Source organism: Solanum dulcamara, chromosome 11 (genome assembly GCF_947179165.1).
Source record: "Solanum dulcamara chromosome 11, daSolDulc1.2, whole genome shotgun sequence".
In the NCBI taxonomy this organism is placed as follows: domain Eukaryota; kingdom Viridiplantae; phylum Streptophyta; class Magnoliopsida; order Solanales; family Solanaceae; genus Solanum; species Solanum dulcamara.
Window position 1 is genome coordinate 6244711 of NC_077247.1, and position 7722 is coordinate 6252432.

Below are 7722 nucleotides of genomic sequence, written 5' to 3' on the forward strand. Positions count from 1 at the left end.
TGTCTGAAATATTCCTTATCCTACTTGCCTCGCCGTCCTTTGAACCTATTCAACATGAAAGTAATATAAATATCAACCCCTCTTAACTTTCCAACATCTTAGGTTACACCTTAGTATCAATGGAATCTATTTCCTTAGTCGTTTCCCCGACTAGTTTTGTTATTCACTAAGGCGTCGACGAAAATTGGGCAGCACCTCCCCTGTAATGTACCCTATCCAAATTTTTAATTAGGTACCTAATACCTACAGCCAACCAACAACAATAACCTTCAGCAATTCATACCAACATTATACAACATAAACTCCAAACGACTTATTCAAAAATACGATATCAAAATAGGGCGTCTAGCCTTTATTTTGTGACACCTTTAGTTATACGTAACGAGGGGTCATGTGGCTTAGAACAGCAGCAACCTAACACACATTAGGAAATATTCAGGCCCTGCAACAACAATCCACACCCCTGCAGCAGCAACTCACAAGAACGACACTTTATTTCGATGACAATTCACTTTTAGCGACTCCAATTTAGTTTATTTCGAACGTCGAGCATTTCTACAACATTCTTAAACTTCCAGCAGCATACAAGGGGTGTAATACACCATATAACAATACCATACACTCCCATTTAAAAGGAAAGGCCTTACCTTACGTTAAACTTGTCAAACTCGCCAAAACTATCCAAAATGTGAAATCTGGACAGCTTACTATTTTACCTTGTCACTTCGTTTCGAAGGGGTAATGGAGGGAAACAGGATTTACGTCCTTTATTAAAGTTATATACATATGTCTTAGGGTCTCAAAAAATTTTGAATCATCCCTACATCAATTTTGTACAAAAAGATATGACCAAAATACTTACAGCTGTCCGTGTAGAATTTCCAAAACCAAATCTGAGCAGTACCTCCTCTACACTTCATCACCATTTTTCTAGCTGATAAAAGTAAAACTGGATTTTGGAGTCTAAATGAAAGTTATATACCCATGAAATACCTTTCCAAAACATATTAAATCACTCAAAACGAATCTGTACAAAAGAAGTTACACAAATATTACTAACGACAGTCCCTTCCAAAAATGGGTTTGTTAATTAGTTCTTAACATTTTCTCCTTCAACTTTCTCTTATTTCTTTCCAAGTGTAAAATGCAACCATGGTTCCGTAGGCATAGTAATATACATATATACACCTCCACGTAATTGAGGAACACCGTAGATAATTAATTCACGGAGGAAAAATTGAAGAACTTACCTTTAATTCCTCAAAATTGTGGCTGCCTTGTTCCTTGTGTTCTTCACGTTTTTTTCCTTTCTTTTGGCTGTAGATTTGGATGAAACAATGTGACTAAGAGTCACTTAACACATATATATTCACCTCTTTAGAAGGTGCCATGTGGCAGCCCCTAGGGTGACATGTGGCAGCCTCCTAGGGTGCCACCTCAACTTATTCGGCCAATCACATGCTGCCATGTGGCAGTGGGGTCCATCCCAAGTAGGTGAGTCACCTGCCTGTTTGTCACCTGCTTGCTTCACTTTTGTAAGTTCGGAAACTAGTTTTTTCTTCCTCTCGTAGGTTCGTAATCTCGTCTTATTTTAAGAGCCTATGTAACCCATGCTACCCAAGCTTGGTACGTACTCCAATAGCTTAAGTATGTAAGACTTCCAAGTTAGTAGCTTACGTAGATAAATCGAGTCCTATGACCCATTACATGGCCTCCAATTCCTTCCGGACTCTTATGATTTCATCTCCAACCTTCTCTAGTATGGGGTATCACATTCTCCCTTCCTTAGAGCCGTTTGATAGTGTCGTAACTTATGTGGCTCACATGCTAGCTTCTAAGTAACTTAAGGGACATTCCGAGTTCAAAGATGTGGGGTGTAACATCCTTCCCCCCTTTAGAACATTCGTCCCCGAATGTTAAATACAACCTTCTGTAAGACTTTATATAAATTATAGAGGGGTTCCTTTCCTTTATGCTATCACATATATTCCCATCTATATTATTAACATACGAGTGCTCAAGAGTTGGAGTTACCTGTAGACATCGGTTACAGGTGCAAATACTTGTATTCCATGTTCTCTTCAGTTCCCCAATCATCCTCTTTCTGGTTTTGGTTTTTCCACCATAACTTGACGGAAGATACGTCTTTAGTCTACAATCTTCCAGTTTGCCGATCCAGGATGGTGGTAGGATTTTCCTCATAGGATTCCATCTACTGGACCTCATTTATGGAATATACCCTGGGTGACTCGTCAGTATCTAATGGACTGGGCGTATAGTTTCCAACTGAGGTGGTAAGCTTAACTTACCAGCCACGTTGCCCACCTTATGAGTAACTTGATACCGTCTAACATATTCTGGGTCAAGTTCCTTTTCTAAGTGACCCTATGATGAACATCCAATCATCAACTTGAACTCTGTATGTCGACATTGATTATCTGTATATCATTCCTGCCGACTCTGGGCTTTTAGTCAATAGCTTGCTTAATCATGTCGAGGCCATTGGAATACTAGAGTAGTAATTATTATTGTAGGAAACTTGATAAGTGATGGATAATCATTCCGGCTACCTTCGAAGTTAATCTCCCGACTTGTGGCATATCTTCTAGCGTCTAATAGTGCGCTCAGTCTGTTTAGTAGCTCGAGGGAGAAATGCGGTACTAAGACCTGTCTGTGCTCCTGACCTCTCCTTGGACTGATCTCAAGGCGTTAATTATAATTGAAGTCCCTTTATCTGGGATATGAGATGAGGAAACCTCACAGAACCTTACCATTCTCCATGTTCTATAACTCCCTCTAATTTCAGCAGCATAGGTGCTCTTGATTGGAAGCAAATGGACTGATTCATTAGCCTAATCACAACAACTCATATAGCACCCTACTCTTACCGAGTATAAAATGGGTGCGTAATGACGTGGATAATTTGGGAACCGTTAGCCTCATCTATTCTTTCTCGACTCTTTTCAGAACTTTAACTAGCATTCGATCTTTTGGGTCCTTCTTCCCCTCTTTTTCCAATCCTTAGGGTTGGCTACCAAATAATGTTGCAGTCCCCCCATATAACGGTGCTCGTAGTCGTTCTGTGCTTTGCTAACATGATCTGGTGTAATTCCAAAAGAGTTTTGGCATAGAAGCTCGCTATCCTGTAGTAACCAGCTAGTTCAGTTAGTTTTACTTAAACCTTTTCACAATTTCCCTTACCCCCGCTTATAATACTCTAGACACATTAGCTTGTGTCATTTTTACCTTTACAAGAATACGAGAGGGTACAAGAAGCATCCTAGCGTTACCTCGCCAGTCCTCATGTCTTACCCTGCTTTTCCTCCCTTCCTACACTCGAGGTTGGGGTAGATCTTTGGTCCAATCGTGGCCATGTCTTACTTCACCCGTAGTACTAATTCCATCTCGGTAGTTTGGCTTAACTTATCTTTGCACCTCTCGGTAGTTAGTTGTAACTTGGGCTCCTTCGCTTGGGATAATAGCTGTGGGGACTCCGTAAGGTCCTACCACTTTTTTTTACTCTATAATTTTACACCTTCTCAGCGGATTAGGTAACCTTTGATCGAAGGAGTAGGGACTAATATTGTTATTCCACAAGTAACATTCCCTCCAGAGTCATCTGGCACTGGAGTGCAAAATGAGTTTTGTAGTCCTGGTCATATTGTGGGATTTTCGACCTTGGGCACTGCTTCCTATCATTTGTAAATTACATCCGCTAGTACCCTTACCTTTGGGTTTTGCTTTTTTGCCCTCAGAGTTGGCTACCAAGTGGTGTCGAAATTCCCTCGCCCACTGGCCTATATAGCCATTCTGCGGTTTTCCTCTCATTAACTAGTTCTATGTTGAAGAGCTATGGCATTCAAGTGTGTCATCAGTTAGCAAATAGCTAATCCTTCTTGTTTTTCTTAAGACCTTGTTACGATTTTCTTTACCTATCTTATAATACTCCGGGTACATAATCTCATCTCGTTTCTCCGTTACTAGTCAGATGCTTCAATCTCGCGTGATTATACCAGCACTAACGTATTAAGTTCCATCCAAATTTTGAAGTTAAGCGTGCTGGGGCGAGAGTAATATTGGGATGGGTGACCTCCCTGGGAAGTTTTCGTGTTGTGTTTCATTGTAATCCTTACCCTAATGGGTGGGGCACTCAACTTAGCTCCCAATTTACCTCAGTGTTGTCTCGCGAGTCTTTATGTTTTGCCCTGTCCTTTCGTCTGTTATCTTGCATCCAGTGTCAGCGTAGACCTTTATCTCCATTACCCTCCATTCACTTTGTGTTCTCCCCATTTACTACCACAGGAGGCTTTCTATTCATTTTCCTTTAGTTATTTATCTATCGCAACATCGTTTGCGACTAACTCTATGACCAACGTTTTGGCTTTTGGTCTAGCATGCCTTCATTATCCTTTGTAATGTCTCTTAAGTTAGTTGATACCCTTTCATGGTTACCTTCCTTCGTTTCTATACACAGTCACCTTCTAGTGTTATGTTGTTCAGGGTCTCGTCACAACCTTCTTGACACTGCCTTACGTAGCATTCTGGCTTCCATCCAACTATTGGTAGCCTCCGAACCTTTTTAACTTGGTTTGGCAAGATACCTTATTGAAATTAAGACTTTCGTCTCAGATATATTCCCATATCAATTGCCTTTACCTTACTTTTGCCATTTTCTCATTAACTCCCCCCCCTTTAGAGGGTACTCGTACTTTCATTTGTTTGTACTTGTAGTCGTTCAATTTCAATTAGGCAGTACTAGTATTCCGACGATAACTATTCCAAGTTTTCTTGAAGCAGTGGCTTTGTCCCAACCTATATCCTTTGTTTCTTGGGACGAATAGAAGTTGCAGCATTTGTTCCTTAAGTTTTCCATCCTCGTCCCTTAAGGGTTCCACTATTTTTGGGGCGACGTTGTGTACACGCATCATTTTTTTATATCGTAAGCCCCATGCTCTTACTGCGTTCTCAACGCAGGCCTTTAACTTAGTCAACGCGTACTATGTGATTCTGACTAGTAGTTCCACTTTATCCCTATATACTCGTATCACACTATTCAGTTCATACTTACATATCCCCCTTTTAACTCGTATATATATTTGGTTCCTGACATCTCTTTGAGGTGCTTCTATTAGAAGTTCTTTCCCCAATTAGTCGGTGGAAAATTATAAACTATTATCGTACATCTGTCATGACCCAAACCCGTAGGCCGCGACTGGGGTCCGACCTGGACCCCCCGTACACATATCTATTAGCTGAGGTCACATTGAATCGTGAATAAGACAATATCATGTAACAAAGCCCCACTAGGCGATAACATTTTCATAAACTGTAGCCCTTTTCGTTTGTATCACAACATGACAGGGCACGCAAGCCGACAAGGCTGCCATAACATAATAACATATATCATATATCATGTAGACCCAGCTTAATCAAACTGACATACACAACCCACATATACATGTCTGCAGACCTCTAAACATATAAATGACAACATATGGCGGGACAGGGCCCCCACCGTACCCCTGAATGGATAAAACAATTTCTATACATCCGTGGACAGTATCAAAAACTAGGCTCCGATACAATGGAGCCTCTTCCAGCTGAGCTGCATGGAATCCTAAGGTGACGGACTCCCAAAATCTGTATCTGTACCTGCGGGCATGAACGCAGCCCCCCGAGAAAGGGGGTCAGTACGATATGTGTACTGAGTATGTAAAACATAATATAATACAACTGGAAGCGTATCTGAGATATAGAAATAGGGGATAAGATATCAATTCAGAAACCTGTACCTGTACTTTGTGAATTACAAAAACATGCATGTTCGAGTCATATCATATAGCCGGCCCTTTCGGGGGTCCGGTGAATCATCTCTGTAAAATCATCTCTGTAAAACCATCATGGCCCCAGTGCCATCACCCCCTTATTACCACACATCATCATATATTTATACACATATCCTGGCCCTCTATTGAGGGACTCAGTGAATAATGCAGTGAACTGTGCACGAGAACATATCCTGGCCCGGGACTCAGGGAAAGATGGGTCACAGTATACACGAGTAGAGTAATGAGCAACTATATGCAATTTAAATCATTATCGAAGACTCAACCGTAGAAGAAAATTAAGCTATTGTCTGAGAATCAGGATTGTAATGTAATCACCTTAAATGCCCTTTAAATGCCATTAGGGGCTATATTAGCTAGTGTTTTGGGGTCCTTAGACACGTACTAAAGTAAAGCCAAATTGCTTATGGAACCAGAAACATTTGTTAACATATAGTCTGTAAGACTTGGAGCTTGTATATTTGTTACTTTTTAACGTATAAAAGTTTCCAGGGAAATAGTTCGATTATTATAAAAGTCCGATATTCAGACGTAAATAAGAGCTGCTAAGAATGTAGTTACCCCGAAACTCATATCATGTTTAACCTACAACTAAGACATGCCAGAAGAAGAAAGGGAATAAACTATATATAGTCTGTACTTTCCTCTATGGGATCTGCATACAAAATATTTCATACCCGGCCCATCATGGGCCTCGGTGAATCATTATGGCATCATAATCTCACTTCCGTACTAAATACGTATCAAGGGAAATGAGAGATAGCTTTCCATACACTATTGTTTAACACGTAGAAGCCTTACTAGGCAATACTCAATCCTTGCAGAAATTCCAATACTAAGCAGTGGATAGGGGCTATGAGGCATACTTGGAGTTTTGGGAATGGAATTATCCCCATATTCCACACACAATTCACTTAAGGCTAAAACTTGCCAAAAGGAAAGAAAGATAGTTGTACGAGCTTATACCAAAACATGTCAAGAGAAAGCTTTACATACCTCTTGGGAGTTACCCTTTATCCTGATCGCCTCGTCGTCTTCTGAACCTATTCAATATAAAGTAATACGAATATCAACTACTCTTAACTTTTCAGTATCTGAGGTTACGCCTTAATGCTAATGGAATCTATTCCCTTAGTCGTTTCCTCGACTAGTTCTTTAGTTTGTTAAGGCGTTAACGAAAATTGGGCAGCACCTCCCCTATAATGTGCCCTATCCAAATTTATAATTAGGTACCTAATACCTACAGCCAACCAACAACAACAACCTGCAGCAATTCATACCAACAATATACAACATACACTCCAAATGACTTATTCAAAAATACGATATCAAAATAGGGCGTCTAGCCTTTATTTTGTGACGCCTTTAATTATACATAACGAGGGGTCATGTGGCTTCGACTAGAAGCACCCTAACCCACATTAGGACATATTCAGGCCCTGCAACAACAAGCCACACCCCTGCAGAGCAACTCACAAGAACAACACTTTGTTTCGACAACAATTCAACTATAACGACTACAAATTAGTTTATTCCGAACGCCAAGTATTTCTAAGCCATTTTCATATTTCCAGCCACCAATAGGGCGTGTAACATGCTCCATCAGAACACATAAAGCTCAAATTTAAAGAAGAAACCTTACCTTACGTTCAACTTGTCAAACTCGCCAAAACTATCCAAAATGTGAAATCTGGACAGTTTACTGTTTCACCTTGTCGCTTCGTTTCGAAGGGGTAATGGAGGGAAACAGGATTTACGCCCTTCATGAAAGTTATAGACATATGTTTTAGGGTCGCAAAAAATTTAAAATCATCCCTACATCAATTTTGTACAAAAAGATATGACCAAAATACTTACAGCTGTCCGTGTAGAATTT

At 40.3% G+C, this 7722-nt stretch overlaps 1 pseudogene; it reads left to right on the plus strand.

The window, feature by feature from the left end:
- Positions 1-3999: 3999 nt before the first annotated feature.
- LOC129875378 (5S ribosomal RNA) lies at positions 4000-4119 on the plus strand (annotated as a pseudogene).
- The last annotated feature ends 3603 nt before the right edge of the window (positions 4120-7722 follow it).